The sequence below is a fragment of the Grampus griseus genome (assembly GCF_964374135.1).
Source record: "Grampus griseus genome assembly, chromosome: 2".
Classification (NCBI taxonomy): Eukaryota; Metazoa; Chordata; class Mammalia; order Artiodactyla; family Delphinidae; genus Grampus; species Grampus griseus.
The window spans coordinates 65,770,937-65,787,831 of NC_139018.1; the positions used below are offsets into that span (position 1 = coordinate 65,770,937).

Here is a 16,895-nt window from a genome sequence, read left to right on the forward strand (position 1 = left end):
GAAAAAACAAAAAACAAAAGAACAGTGTTTTGAGAATGGTTACAAATCTACACTTCCTTATTGATTGCTGTAAAATGTCCCAAACATCACAATCGATTACAGAACTCTCTTCCCGCAATATACGTTGTATTCTAACAAACTGTCAAGTGGGTGTCTCCTAAAGGATGTTTTGCTGGTGATAATAAGTGCTATTTAATGTGACAGTTAACTAGGGTGATTCTCTTCAAATAACTCTATTTGGATAGCTTCATAGTTAGAAAGTCCTATATTATAGGACAACTATAATTGACTGTGGATGTAGTTTTTAAATATGCACCTAAAAACAACTCTGAATAGAAAAACTGGATTCTGGTTAGAGTATTAAACATATTTTACAACCTTAGCACATTTCCAAATGTATACTGGCAATCCCTAAACTTCTTTCTTCAATGCATAAAAGTTAGGTTACTGGGGTCCTTGGTAATAATACACCATTGTCCTAACTGAGCTAAGATGAGCACCTTACCAGATCTAATAAGAAATGCTTTTGTCTGGGCAAAGTAGGAAATCAGCACATTCAAAACATGCCCAAGCACTTGGATGATTTTATTCAACTTGAAAACATGATACTGTGTAAGATCCCAAACTAAAATACAATTGGAAGCAGCTTAAAGGAAAAGAAGGTGTAAAATCCCTGTTTCGGTTAATAGGTCCTCAGCATTTTCCTGCATATGTTTGCATACTTTTAGTTTCATATTTTAATCTTTCATTTACACTAAACATGCACATCATTTGTATTATGTAAACTTCTCCAAATGCTAGTCATTTGTGGATCACAGAACAAAATGTTTTAAATGAGGTGATTTAAAGCATTTCGTAGTATTAATGAATGTTGATCAGCGTGTCAGAGTATCCAAAATTACATGAATATGCATAACGAAAAGAATCAAGGGTTGCTTTAGAGCTCTTCCAGAATTTGGCCTGTGATACATGGGAATTCTGATTGTATTTTCTAATGGCAGGCAATTACCAAGACCACATTACTACAACACTTATAAAACACACTGTCCACTCGAGTTTTCTGGACTCAACACTCAACAAGTATTCTAGAAACCTAAATAGTGTTTTATTTATCAGAGTAATGATTGGAGGAGAGGGCAATCTGCTTTATGTAAGCAGAGTTCCATCTAAAGATGATATGGCTGACAAAGATTTACATAATTAATTTGGTAAGACTTCTTTGACATAATATTGGGGGAACTAGCATTTCAAGCAAGTAGAAGAATCCTATTCAAATCTTTTGCTTATGCCATGTGCACTAATTGACAGAGGGAGTCCTCCAGCTGTGCCACCCGGGATCAGCCTCGACCAGTTACCACTTTCACTTGTAACAAGCTCACCTCCTCTCGTTACCCCAACTTTGAACAGCTCCTCCCCAGCAGATCAGTCAAGAAAGACAACAGTTTAAATGTGTCCCATAAACATCATAGTCTTGTAATAATAAAAATATTAAAAACAATTAATTTAATTTTAGACATAATAAAATAATTTTCTCTATGAAATCTAGTACTGGTAGTCACGGCAACAGCTATTATAAAAGGTTATTACATTAAAAAACTTGTCTTTAAGTATGCTCTCTGTCTTTGTCACCATGTAACCTACTGTATAAACAGACTGATGAAAGATGTGATTGATGGACAATGCCTTCAAACTATAAGAGCTAAGAGAATACAGCTAATTGTTAGATGTATTGGTATGTGTGTGAGAGGTAATAGAATGTCATGTAATTTAAGATGAAAATATTTATTTTAATGTTTGAAGCACTCTGAAGGTTGAATCTGATATAATTTAGGGCCTCAAGCTGTATATGTCATCATGCCAGAGGGTTATATTTTTGTTGACGTTAGTATGTTGCTTTTCTCTCTCCAACATTTTCAGAAGCATTAGAGAGGGACAATCAACTGTCAGCTCTATCAGTTCTCGGTCATTCTATCAAGTAGGGCTACTTTAGCCTGTGGTGAGAAAATAATTTAGTCTTCATATTCATTCCGTCCACAGCAGTAAGTGAGCAGAGGTTGCCCCACTGTGCCCTGTAGTCTAGGGATGTTATGATATAGACTACTCTTCAATAGTCAAAAATGAGATTAACAAAGTTAAAGTCAGATGGCTTTTCTTGAGTGCTAAGGTAAATAAGCATCCAGTATTTAATTTCCCCACAGCACCTGCTGTGGGCCTGTCTAGTCAAAAATAAAATATATTCTATTGAAAGGGCGTATTTACATTATTAAGTGTATTTGCTTGGCCAATTCAATTTTGACTAATGAAGCCTCCTAATAGATATGTGAATGATCTAAATTAAAGACACAGGCCACTCCTATTCTAAATGCCACTCCTGTGTGTATATAGAGATATATAAAGAAACCTTTAAAAACCGAATTAAAAATAACCACAAACACTAGCTCATTTTTAAAGCTAAGAGTTAAAGAAGTTTTTAGAAAATTCTTATTCAGTGCTTCCTTTTTAAAAGCACAAATACTAAAATTGAATTATAAAACAAAGTCAGCCAAAACAGGACTTCTGAAGTAAATAAAATTAGAAATGCATGAAGACTTGATTGAGATAACTTTTTTGACAGTTATGCTAAAGGGATTTTTCCCCCCAAACCTTTTTTTTCCTTTTTTTTTTTTTTTTTTTTTGTTAAAAATCACACCGAAAATTCTGCCCAAATGGAGACTGGAACAATGCCTTGAAACAGTGTTAATTGTCACCATGGAAACCAGAAGAATAAGCCATTTTGAAACTGGTATAGAAGGCACACATTGAGCAACTCAAGCATTTTTCTGCCTCCCTCAATGTTAAAGAACAAGATGCCTTGTCACTGTGAGGTCAGAGAAAGAAAGCGTCATGAAAGGGATGTCGATGCTCACCGTCTAGTAAGTAAAAAAATAAAAAATAAACTACATACAGCTAATGCTACAAGACTCTACCCAGTGAATCTTTTTGAAATACAAAGATCATCAAAAGATGGCCAGGACTGGGGGATGGATTCCACCTAAGCAAAACTTCAGGGCTATATTATGTGAACCTTGCCCCCAAAGCTCCCTGGGAATTCTGCTGTTGTAATAAAACTTCAGAAGAGGAAAGAAAAAAGGCAGCATGATGGAATTCAAAATAATGCTCTAAAAAGCACACAGAGAGATTAAGACATCCATTGTAAGACTTTTGTATGGTGCTTCTGTTGGTTATGCTGAAAAGAGACCAGACATTGCTGAGCGGAGAGTGAAGTTTTGGCTACGAAAAACACAAGAATTAAACCAAAGAATTTTCTTGATTATTAGAATAGGGCTGTCAGATGCTGTATCTTCAGGGTTTGAGTATTTACATCTTACACTGTTCTTTAACTGGGCTTCATGTGATTTTATATGAGGAAGAGTAAAAGCAAGGAAAATGATCTAGTTATTATAATTACAGTTTGATTATCTTTCCCAGTGCAAAGTAATACCATAAACACCTGTATATCCAGCATAATCCCCTTTCCCATAAATACACAACAGGTAGAGAAAATACACTGAGAAAATAAAATGTATTATAGTCTATCAACAAGAAAGCTTATGCTAGGAACACACCAAAACGCCAAACCACTGGTAAAATTATGCGTGAAAATATGCATTTTTGCACAAAAATGCAGGGATGTGTCCGTCTATGACTCCCGTATTGTGTTTTCGGGCTAGTGTTTGCCCTCCTCATGCGAGGCTTCATGGTGGCCCCTCAGCAAGTCCATGCCTAATGCCATTCAGTGGTGAACAAAGAGTCTTTTTATATGAAAGTCCAGGGTTCACAGCTCAGCTGTACATGCTGAGTGCAGGAATCTGCTAGAGGCCAGTGTCCCCTTTGCAGCAGTTCTTGCACTGCCCCCTTTTTCAAGCACCAGTGTCCAGCATCTCACAATGCATGTGATGTTTCACATGGAGCCAATATCACCAACACTTAGGGAAGATGTTCAAGACTCGAAGACGAGGGTTCAAGCCCAAGACAAACAATAAGTTTGTCTTATTGTTTTGTCAAAAGTCTTTATTTCTTGCAAATTCCTTGTATTTTACCATTAGCAATTTATGGCGAATAACTGCACAGAGAAATTATAAAGACTCCTATAATTGTCCTTGTAAATTGATAACAGGCTTTCTTGATTGGGATAAATCTGCTTGCTGAGCCTTTGGAAAAATTAAAAAGTGCAATGTCATTTAAAATTGCCAGAACTCACACAGCAAATTACATCTGAGGTTAAGAATTGAGTTTTCCCCCCTCTTCTAGCTTATTTCATTTGCATGATCTGGAAATCACATTACATTGGCCATGTATTGTTAATTGGATATAGATTGCATTATCTTTAATATAAATCAAACTACAAATATTAAAATGAATTGCAAATTCCCTAATAGAAGATCATAAAACAATCTTTTTTAAAGTATCCCCCATTAATAATTTAATTCCAATTATATCACTCAGAAAACTTAAGTAGGAAACCTGGCAACTTATTTCTCCAATCATTCCTTTTACATAACAAATACCTACGGCTTTTTTAATAAATACCCAGAGCAAAATTCACTGTTAGAGAACAAAAATAACAAACAGCCATGACTGAAAACTTTTCAATGCCAATTTTAAGTAAAATACTGCATAAGAACACCAAATCTGCCTGTCTTGTCCCTTCCCTACCCAGGTCTAGGGTGAGAAAAAAGTCTCCTACAGAAAAGATTTACTAAGTTTAAGAACTATTGTAATCATACTCTGAAATTATAAAATTGATTATTATTCTTCTATTTATTTCTTAAAAGGTCCTCTAGCCCCTTAGATTTTTCTATAAATTTGATGTCTTTCTGAAGTCTCTGCATGGCCTTTAATGAGTTTATATTAAATATTTAATACTGTTTAGGGCATATCCACTACTACCAAAAACAGTTATATTCCCAGCAGTCCCACTGTTTCAGGCAGAGGACTTGATTGATCCTCCTAGCCTGAATTGAGTAGAATGAAAAGAAGCAGTTGGAAAATAGCTGCAATCATTTAATGCAGATGACCTCTGACAGCCTCGCAGCTCTTCTATCTGAACAGAAATTTGCATGGGGTCTCTGTGCAGAGGAACAATGTAACCTAAATGGTAGACAATCTTTATTCTAATGAAGTGGGTGTCAAGGTCAATGTAAAACTGCAATGATAAATGGTACACCACTAGGCAAGAGAAGTTGCATAGCCATTGTAGTGCTTTCACATTAATTGAAGACTGAAATGCACTGCGTGAAAAGCACAAGCCTCTCTTTTCACCAAAATGTGTTAATGCGCCAATGCTGAAATGATTTCAAGATGTTTGCCTGTTGACATGTATCTTATTGCAAAAATAACGTAAATATGAAATTATGGCACAAAATGGATATTTTTAGAATTTAGCTTTTTCCCTGAATATAATTACAAAAATCTAAATGAAATATCTCCAAACAACATACTGACACCTAATGTAATTCCTTTGATCCCCCTTCCTTTTCTTCTTCTATTTAGACCTGTCTTTAATTAGTTTCAACCAGCCACCTTTTATAGACCCTTCGATGGGTACTTTCATACTGAGCTAAGTGTAAAACAGGACCGAGTAGAGGAGAATCATTCAAATATATATATTTTCCCTCTTACTTCTAAGTTTTCTACTTGGTCTGTCGTTAAGATCTTCAGGTGTTGTCTGTCCTGAATAAAAGTGTAATGAAAAGCCCATGGTTTGCAAAAGAAAATAGCTATTTTCTAGCATGAGAACTAGAAAACTATAATCTGGTTGTTTGACATTGCCAAAATGACTACACAGCAATAATTACACCAGTTCTTCAGTTGATCTAGCAATTCTGTGGCAGTCAATATTTTTCTTTATATGAAAATAAGGATAGTAAGCTGCTTTTAAAAAATCCTGATCTATTTAAGCCTGTGAAGGGAACATTGTTTGCTAATACACTCATTAGCAACCAAGCATTTTAAGTTCATCAATTAAACAGGAAATGGAGTTGCACCGTTAGCCACAATTTGCTAAAATACTGATAAGAGCATATTGCTAACCATTTGAGAAACATTTCCAGGCTCAACACATAATATGTTATAAACTGGATGCATTTTTATGGTTGACATTTTTTTCTGATTCCGGTAGACTCTGTGATACAGCCACCTTTCACAACACTAAGCTTCCTGCTACAAATAGATTTTAATAATGGAATTACAGTTATACTAGTCAAGAATGGTCTGTAGGTCTTTCGGTCTGCAGTCTCGGTGAATAGAAGGCTATTGGTACGATTTACTGTAAAATAACTGATATTGCTTGTTTGAAAGTCTGATGTAAAAACAAACCGTCTCAAATAGAAATCGACATTCCTGAAATGGTAATTCAGAGAAAAAAAAATCTCAACATGAATAAGGATAGTGAAAAAGGAAAAAAAGTTACCGATGAAACTGTTTAAAAAACTGTACAGCTTCATCTGCGTGTGATTTGTCAGGTCTGAAGCTTTGACGTGCCCAAGGGGCAGACCCCAGCGGGGAGTGGGCTGCCGAGCTAAATAGCTGTGAAAGAAGTCTTAATGTAGGATGGAATTCAAACTAACCTTGACATGACCTCGGGAAAAATATGCAAAAAGTAAAATGAATGCACTCTGCAAGATACATCCTAATTTTGTGGTGGAGCTGGTTAGTTTTACAAACATAACTGAGACCTTAAAAGAAAAATAGAGAGCTAGTAAAAGGGGAAAACTTTGGAATTCAGGCAAAAAAAAAAAAAAAAAAAAAAAAGATGTAAGCAGGCATGATGTGTTACGGTGAAGGCATGTGAACCATTTGGAAAGAATCCAAATAAAAACCCACACCGAACAATATTGTTGTCAGCCTGTCTATTCAGGAAAATTGGTTTTTTTAGGTTGAATATAAATGACACAAAGCCAAGATTACATCATTGCATTACAAAGTCTGTTGTGGCTTTTAGCTGAACAAGCCCCATGGATCTATTGGTTTAGGACAGTAATTCAGTAAGGAGGTTTTAATGTGTTATTTTTCCTCCAGTGTCAATAAAAAATAGAAGAATTTAAGAAAGAAATATCGTGAAGGCTCTCTGGTCTCTTCCTTGCTTTTGATCCATATTTGATAAGCCAAACTCAAATTTTAGTTGATGCACTGAGTCTTGATTTGACTTTATTGTAAATTTTGCTGTTTTGAAGTGATCGGCTTAAGGAGGAAGGCATTTGTTCTAGCTCCCCAGCCAAGGACTGGCTAACTCATTGGATATACAGAAATTTTAATTGAGTGTCAACTTGTGCAGAGATTCAATCCTATTACCTTCTCGATGCAATTTTGGAGCAATACCAGTTATTTACTACACTACTAACCAGACTTTAAACATAATTAAATTGCTAAGAACATACACCCCAAATCTAATGACTTAAATCCCTACAGCAAGGATGTGGATCCCTGGATCAGGTATATAAGCTTCTATTAGATTTTCATAAGCATAAAGTGAGCAGAAGGATGCAATCATTTAGAAGTACAGAAGTACAAGGAATTTTGCTAAGAACCTGTTGAACAGCCATTTGTAAAGATCACTGCTTAATAGATATGTCATGCCATAGGGCCCTTTTTTTGGTTTAGTCTTATTCACTATTTTTATTAGTGAACGTATTTGTATATGGCATGTTGATTAGATTGCCAGATTATACTAATCTCATTTATGAATAAAGAAGAATAAATATTTTAGCTCAGATATCATAAACTCAAGCACCTACAGGTAGTGGTATACTAGTAAGCTGGCTCCCTGGGGAAGTGATTTCCCTGGTGTAAATATTCCCATCATGGTGGATTCCAAGCTACCAATGGTTGCTACTGCTGGCAAAATTCCTGAATGTTTGACAATCAGCTCTCAAAAGCTAGAACTAACCAGATCCAGCAGCCCACTACCTGGCATCTAGTGTACAGGAGTTGAGTATAGATAAGTCATCTTCTATCTTTCATACTCTAACTATTGCTAGGGTCATAGAAAGAGAGAACTATTGATATTTTTCTCTACTAAAAGAAAATGCATAAATGTGATGATTACTAACATTTGATTCTAGTCAAGGGAAAATAAGAGGAAGTAGTGTGGATTACAGAGGACAGGAGAGCACAAGTTTCTCTACTCAGCTCTGCCAACTGTTCCTGTGTAGGAATATGGCTTCAATATGGCTTCTGTATGGCCAGGTACACATCTGAAGAGAAGACAGAATGTATATTTTTATGTGAAATCTTATAATTTTTATGTTGAATTAAAAATTTTTAACACTGTACACGTCAACCTACGTCTCTGAGTTAGATCTGAATTTGCAGGCAACTATTTTGCAGTGTCTCTTTTAGACGATGATACTAGACTCCAAAGAGAACACAACATGCTGGCATAGTAGATGAAACTGAAGAAGGAGATAGGACAAATATCAAGCCAGACAGAGTTAATAACCATCCCCTCCCCTCACAAAAAAAATAGAAATACAGAAATTGCACAAAGAATGGAGGTGACTAGGTTTCAATTGTCTTTAGGTTCAATGAGTCAACAGACAGTGGAAGGAATGTAAAAAAAAAAAAAAGAAAGAAATATATTCGGGGCTGAACTGAGACAAACCCAGGGTCAAAAAAAAAAAAAGAAAGGTAGCAGACAGGTCAGCTTGACTATGGTTTACTAGGCCCAAACCTGTAGTCCTTGTTCTCATTGGGTTCCATGTTCTGAGAGGGACCTAAGCAATGTATTAAATATCCAAAGGAGAGCACTTAAGGAAGGGAGAAGATTCAACACTTCTCCAGGGAGCAGGCTGTGGAAGAAGCCAGAGATAGATATTCAGCCGAGAGATAAATAAGAGTTGAATATGACAGAAGAGAGGGAAAAACATGTTAGCAGATTTGGAATATTTACAGGAGTAAACAGAAAACATTAATTTGTTTCATCTGACCTCAGAGGTCAAGCCTGGGATCAAAGACCGAAGCACAAGAAGAAAGAAAGCTTGGGCGATAGTGAGTTCACACTCACCAGACTTACTTAGGCAGAGACCAGAAGTCTACCTAGTTGGGATATTTTATGGGATAATGAGGCACTGAATGAGGATTGGTCTAGAAGATAGTCTAGAATTCCTCCCTATTTTAGAAAGTTGAGCTTCTTTGGGCCCACATTTACCAGATCAGCCATAACAATCACGTTATTATGTGCAGAAGAAATGCCAAGACTGAAAAACAGCAAGTTAAGGAGAAGCTGTCACTTGCTGGAAAGAGACTCAGATATAAGATACTCATGCAGAGAAACCCAGGAGACCAACAGCGGAGCAAAGACACAACCACATAAAATGTAAGCTATACAATCTAAGCTCAAATACAGAGAACAAAAAGAAAAGGCAAGGTTGACTGAAATATTCTCAAATCATCTTCAATCTGTCCTACTTTAGAGGCATATTTGATGAATTCCTGAACTTAAGGAAACCTTTTGGGTCCTGTTTTTGACTAAATATTTTTAGGATATAGGAAACTTCTACTATACAATTTATGCAGTTAGGCCCATATTTCAAGAAGTCCTTCCTGTAGATATTTTAAAGACAAACTTCACAAATACCACTCTCAAAAATTTTCTTCCATTGATATATATCAGAACTTTCTCTAGCAGATATCTAGGAAACGTGTTATAACTCTTGCTACCAGCAGTGTGGGCATAATGGCAATTTCTCCTACATGCTATGAAACTTCATGGTTCTGCTGTATTATGTCGAAAATCTGCACATCTCAATGGGTTTTCTGTTCATTCCAATGCACTTCAGTGACGATGTGGATCATTGCCATAATACATCATGACTGTTCTAATTACAGTTTCATTATGATATACCCTATCAGGGCTGTTGTAATGTCATGTCAGCAAATAGTAAGAATAGTTATGCAATTATGTAATATCTGTTAGAGTATGCAGTGTAGAATGGAAAAAAAAAAAGAAAAAAGACATGAGGAGCAGCAGTTAATGTAATGAAACCCAGTCTTCTCCTTTAAAAAAGTTTCTAATTTAAAATACCATTTCTTTTGTTTCCCATCTCCCAACCTAAACAAATGCCTTCAATCACATTTATTTTTGTTTAATTGGATACTACTATATAATTTAATGGACTGATTTTTTTTAATAAAGCAAAATAAGAAGAGAAAAGGGAAGTCCTTGACTGTAAGCTGTTCTCTGTATTTCACAAAAGAATAAGATTCACCTAATATATGCGACAAGAAATCCAGTAAAAATTTAAGTGTAATAAATTAAAGCCCACTGAGGCTTACTATTATGCAAACTTCAAATACAACGTCACATTCTTCTGTTGCCCTTGATCTCTTGTTGCACATAGAATTTCTTGCCTCATCTCCTAAAACTCAATTGACCAGCTCTGTCTTAAAAAAAACTAAGATAATGAAATGAGATAAAGCATTAGCATCCATATTTACTTCTCTAAATTATGACCATAAGCATTCACTTGCCTTTAGTCCAGCTGCCAAAATATACCCAAATATCTATAAAAATAGAAATCTTGTCATTTGTCATAAATTTGAAGAATAAACTCTCAAAGGATGAGGGCATGCCTTTTTGGTCAACCATGGAGTATCTTGAACATTTGAGGCCTTCAGAAAACACTGAGTCAATGAATAGTTTCTCAAACTGAGTGATACATGAACTGCTTTTTGTTGTTTTAATATACAATCATGGGAAAATTTATATATCAAAGCTTACCCCATATCTTTATAGCTGAATTACAGGCCTGTTCAATGCATTTATAATAGAAATGCTGACGAAGCCTAAAGCATGGATGTGTACAGTTGTGCAGCAGCAGCCATTTCAAATATAGATATATTTTTAGCATTAGGAGGGACCAAGTTTGTTTAAATCTGGACTTTTTTTTTTACAATTGCAAGTAATGTTAATAACACACTGTAAATGTTAAGGCTAAGTGTGCAATGTCAAAATAGATTGAATCTCTCTGAAAATTGGAAATTCAGGCTTTTCAAACGTAATCCAGATGTTTGGCTTTTATTCAGATTTCAAGAAAGAGGGAACTAATATGATATAAAATTCATACATGCATATTTCATTAGTGCCTTTTGTATCACTGAATTAAACATTCTGAAACGTGCTTTTCCCAAATCACATAGAGTTTTAAACTAAAGCAGTTGCCAAGATGTTGCTCACCTCAAACATAACGCCAAATGAATCTCATGAGGAAGAAACTATAGATTTCTTATGGTAACTCTGTTGATAATGTTTCTCCAAAGAGAGTATCCTGCTTTCTCTTTGAGGATGACAAGAAAAATGAGAAGTAGAACACTGTAGCCATTGTAGTGTATCAAAAAGATATTACTGCCGAACATGGTAACTTTGAAAATCTGTGAAAATCAGTGGCCTAAATGAAGGCTGAAAGCACTGTCTCCCATACTGTCATCATCAAAAACAATCCTTTCAAGTTTAGTGCATATGGGCATTCCCTAGGGGCCATGGACTCCAGCACTGAGAAGCATGTCTAGAACTCACCATGAAGGTGTTAAGACAGAGCCAATCAAAACATTTCCAGGGTTGTCTGCTCTGAAAACACAAGAGAAATGCCCTCATACCTTTATGTATTCACATCATGACTTTTCTTTGGTAGGGTGTTTTTAACCTTTCAAAGGGTTTTAACATCTATAATCTTAATAGATCCATAATGCCATGGGGTTCTTCTTGGTGACTGCCTGAGTCCATGTATAATAAAACATTCGATCTCTTAGGCCACTTTTTGAGAGTACTCTGGGTGTCTTCACATCAGATGAGGATGAATGTTGTTTCAGAATTAGGATATAAGCTCCTGCAATGGAGTATATAAGGTCAGGGACCATGTTTTGTTGACCCTCTATCTGCTGTAACTCTAAGCATTATGGCTTAGATATAGAAGGTAGTTGGAAAATATTTATTCATTTGAATTTCTCCTAAAAGACCAGGTGAGCCTGTATCAGGCTGTTGAAATATATGCCAGGTAAAATTATATAGTACACAGAAATGAGTAGCAGGTGATTGCCTTATTTCTCTTTGAATTTAATGCTCAGTAAAACTTATTTGGTTAAATCATCCCGTATAGAATTTTTAGAAACAGTGAACAAATTTAATTGTTTCCCATGGCCAGGAATGGTTAATATAAGAAAAGCTCCTATAAAATGTATCAAAGAAAAGAGGAAGGTGACAGCAGCTCTTTAAATATTTAAGGACACCTTTTATGAGTTCAGTGTTTTCTCACAGCAATAATATTTGATCAGAATGCAAGAGGCTGGCTCCAATTTCTAGTTCTAACACGAGACTGCTATAGACTTAAAAACCTTTCTGTTCTAGCCTCTCTTCTTTGTTTCTTTGGGGTACATGTCCATATTTACCAGACAGAGCTTTTAAGAAAATAAACTTTAAAGATTTTAGGCTTTAAGCTTTAAGTACTGTGTCTTGCTTCAGCCTCAAAAAGCTTGACTGTCATTTCAATGGATTTTTCTCTTTTTTGTTCTCCTACGCGGCAAACCCGTGGGGAAAGTTAGTAATATCACTTCTGTCTTACGGGTTAAAAATTGATGCACAGACGTTAAGTGACTTGCCCAAGGTCAATAAGACCATGCTAAAAGGCAGAAACAGAATTTTCTGGAAGAATTTCAGCTTAGTTTGCTAGGCCATTCTGTTATTCTTGAAAATGCATCTTTAGATATCAGTCCAGACATCTGAGGAAATTAGTGGGCCCTGGGAGTATAATGTAAATAAAGTCAAGAATGCCATCCAAAGTGACTTTAGAGTAGTCAAAACACAGTTAAGAACCCCACCCTTATAGCTTCTACAGCCAGATTCACTTTGGTGTGGGCTCATCTTCCAAACCTCCATACATCTTCAACAGCATGAGGCTGAGGCTAAAAGGGCAGATAGGAGAGTCCTCACTGTTAGTCATGCCTGTCATCCAGGAGCTCTGGGGTACAGGTAAAAATTTATTAGTATAAACTAAGACTATAAAGAGCAAACCTTGGTTGTGACAACTGCTTTTAACTGCAGTTATGTAAGGGAGTCTACCATAAACATTCAAGTAAGTTTACTAAAACAGCGCATCAAAGAGAAACATACTGTGTTTGTGTGTATGTGTGTGTATGTGTATCCAATCACACAAGTGATAAAAGTAAGGAAGAGGATGGAGAGAAGATTTAGAGAACAAAATGAAGGAAATGCAGAGATGGATGGAGAGAAAGTAATAAGTAAATAGGGAAAATTACAAAGGTTTAAACAGATGGGGAAACAATAACTAGTCCGCAGAGAATAAACCACAACAACTACATAAAAATAAAAGTATTGCAGAAGAGGAAGAAAATCACAGCTGGAGAGAAGGTCTTTAGTGAATGACTTCCCTGAAATAATCAGATGAAAGAATATGATAATGATGGCTTAAAAAATTGTGTAAGGGCTACAGAAATTCACTAAGAGGAGATGAGAACAAAAAGAGGCAGAAGTACCAGGATGTGGCCATTTAGTACAGCTTACATCCATAATAAAGGATCACTTTTCAAGAATAAATAGGTACTAAAATTTGTGATTTCGAGGATTTTCTCTAAGCACCATCGCTAGGGAGCCCCTTCACTGGGCACCATCTTCCCCGTGACTGTTAATTCTGCCTTTGCTATATTGGTGGCTTGCTACATGGTCCAAGGGATGCCGTGTCATATTTCTGTGTAAAATCTGTTCCATTTAAGACAGGGACAATGATATACTCGCCACTTACCCACCACAGATATATTTTAAGAAGTAAATAGGTCAGTTTCTACAAAATTTCAAATCTCTGTGGAAAATGCATCATTAAAAAAAAAAGTCTCTACTTTTAATAACATGACTTTTGTAATAAGATTTTTTTGGTCTGTTACCCATTTGCAAGTAAGAATGCAAATTTCCCATTCATTTTTCTTATATGTCTTAGAAATAAGGTACTATAACTATTGTCTACATTAGAGAGTAAAACAAGTCACACTGGAGGGGAGTCATTGAAAAGGTACTATATATATATATATTTTTTCCCTGATCTTTTAGAAAATATATCAACAAAGCATTACTATTTTTCTCTACCCTTAATGAAGGGAGGAGGGAACATGTTGATATTACCCAGTAATACTACTTCTCAAAATCTATACACACATGACCATTTAATAACCAAGTTCTATAAATATGGAAACAGAAAAGGACCCATGCCAAACATTTTAATTTGTGAACTAATGAGTTTCAAAGAGTTAGGCCAAAAAAAAAAAGAAAATATATGCCTGGAATCAGATTGCCCATTTTTAAACTCTGCTTGCATTGCTTACTAGCTGTGTAATTCTCTACGCCTTAGTTGCTCATCGGGGGATAATATTAATACTTCTTTCATAAGGTTGCTCTGAGGACTGAATGTGCTAATATATGCAATGTCCTAGACAATTCCTATTACATAATAAGCACTATATTCAAGCGTTTGTTCACACTTGATCCAAATGCTGCACGCTAAAAAAAATAACCTGTGGCATAACTTTTCTCATCTCTTTTATGCCCCTAGTTTGTATATTTATGTAAAACTTCCCTTCACTAAATAAAACACTGAATCTAGGAATCAAAATTCAGTAGGAAAAAAACCTTGCCTTTTATTGACTTCCACTGAACACATAGCTGAAAGCTATTGTGATTTGCCATTGGTTTGTTACTCTTCCCCAGTGTGTCTTCCTGATTTTGGTAAAGGCCTAGGAGCATGTCAAACTAATTCCCAAATCTGAGGGGTTTTCCCATATTGCATTCTTCTGCAATGCACCTGTCTCCATTCAACTTATTAAAATTCTATCTGGCAAGGTCCAGTTCAAATTTCATTTCTTCTACAAAGATGTTCTAAGATGAGCACTTTTTTTTTTGGTTTGTTTTGGTTTTTTTTTGCGGTACGCGGGCCTCTCACTGTTGTGGCCTCTCCCGTTGTGAAGCACAGGCTCCGGACGCACAGGCTCAGCGGCCATGGCTCACGGGCCCAGCCACTCCACGGCATGTGGGATCTGCCCGGACCGGGGCACAAACCCATGTCCCCTGCATCGGCAGGCGGACTCTCAACCACTGCACCACCAGGGAAGCCCAGCACTTTTTTTATATCACACAAATGTGCTATCTTGGCTGTAATTTCATGTTTTTTGGTTTTATTTTTCTAAATGGATTATAAATTACTATGGAAAAGGATAACCTTCCTTTTAGTTTGTTCTCCATAGAATATAGTAATACCTAACAAATGCTTATTACCTCATCTTCATAGTCAGACAGCATCATTCCTTACTCTTCCTTACTTTTTAAAGTAAGGGTGGAATTATTCAACCATTAATTCCTAATACGTGTATTAGAACATATGGACATATTTAATTTTTAAAATATATGTGAGAAAGGAGAATTAAGGTAGGAAATATCATTGTGTGTAGGCACACAGAAAGTGATGCAAATTTCATAAATTATTAGTGGGGCTTGATACTAATTAGTACAGTTTGGAAAGTAGAAAAAAAACTTGAAATCAATGTTTCCCCAAGTAAATATGAATCCGCCTTTAACCAGATAGCTCTCCAGAGAAGTAGCCCCAGTAGGGAATTTGGAATTAGTGTGATCGTCTGTCACTAGGTCTCCCAGGGCTGACTTTGAATTCAAATGTGAGCCTATTCTCTACCAAAATACCCTAGAGACCATTCTGGTCTTTTTGTCATAGACAGCTAAATGCCTTTAGCCATATTTGCCATGACATCCAATGTGACGAATGAAATACAAACCAGGGGTGTATATACCGTAACACAAGCAGAAGGTAAGAACAGGTTGTTCATATGATGTGAAGTGACCCATTTTCAATGGAAATATAAATAAATATATCTATTCTACGCTGTCAAGAAATCTGAGGAACATTTGGTAACTCTGCCTAAAGAAAACGGTAGGAAAATTAAAATATGTGGAAAATAAGATGTCAAAGAGAAAGCTGAACTTCCATAACAGATTTAGCAAAGGACACTGTTGAGAACCTGATTGAATAGCTATGTAAAAAAGAGTGGATATATGTATATGTATAACTGATTCAATTTGCTGTAAGCAGAAACTAACGCAACATTGTAAATCAACTCTACTCCAATAAAAATTCATTTAAAAACAAATGAAATTGTATATAAATCTGAAAAAAAAGAAGAGTTATCTACTACTGAATAAAAGTAAAATGGAAAGGAAAGGGTCCAAGAAGGCTCATAATATATGTATTTATGACTACTATCTGAGATGAACTAAAAATAACATGGCATTCAGAAATTACCACTGTTGGGCTACCCTAGTGGTGCAGTGGTTAAGAATCCGCCTGCCAATGCAGGGGACATGGGTTCAAGCCCTGGTTTGGGAAGATCCCACATGCCGTGGAGCAACTAGGCCCGTGCACCACAACTACTGAGCCTGTGCTCTTAAAGCCCGTGTGCCACAACTACTGAAGCCTGCGCGCCTAGAGCCCGAGCTCCGCAACAAGAGAAGTCACCGCAATGAGAAGCCTGTGCACCGCAACGAAGAGTAACCCTGCTCACTGCAACTAGAGAAAGCCCACTCACAGCAATGAAGACCCAGCGCAGCCAAAAATAAATAAATAAATAAAATAAATTTATTTTTAAAAAATTAGAAATTACCCCTGTTATGGTAGTTTTCCAAAAAAATTATATTAATTCAAATATATATTGTTTCCTTAGCTTTGAAATTGTTCCTAAAATCCTGATTTTTGCCAGATTGCCTATAGGCAAAATCAATTACTAATTAGAACAATCTTTGTTTTTTCACCAAAGAGAGAATATTGAAGTTGGAACACACCTTGGAGCTA

General features: G+C 36.0%; 1 protein-coding gene across 3 annotated transcripts in view; it reads right to left on the minus strand.

Annotated features, from left to right (window-relative positions):
* The window catches only part of AKAP6 (A-kinase anchoring protein 6), a gene marked incomplete at its 5' end in the record, with an annotated part of 374,977 nt that overhangs the window by 91,076 nt on the left and 267,006 nt on the right, over window positions 1–16,895 (minus strand). The gene's annotated exons all lie outside the window — the stretch shown is intronic.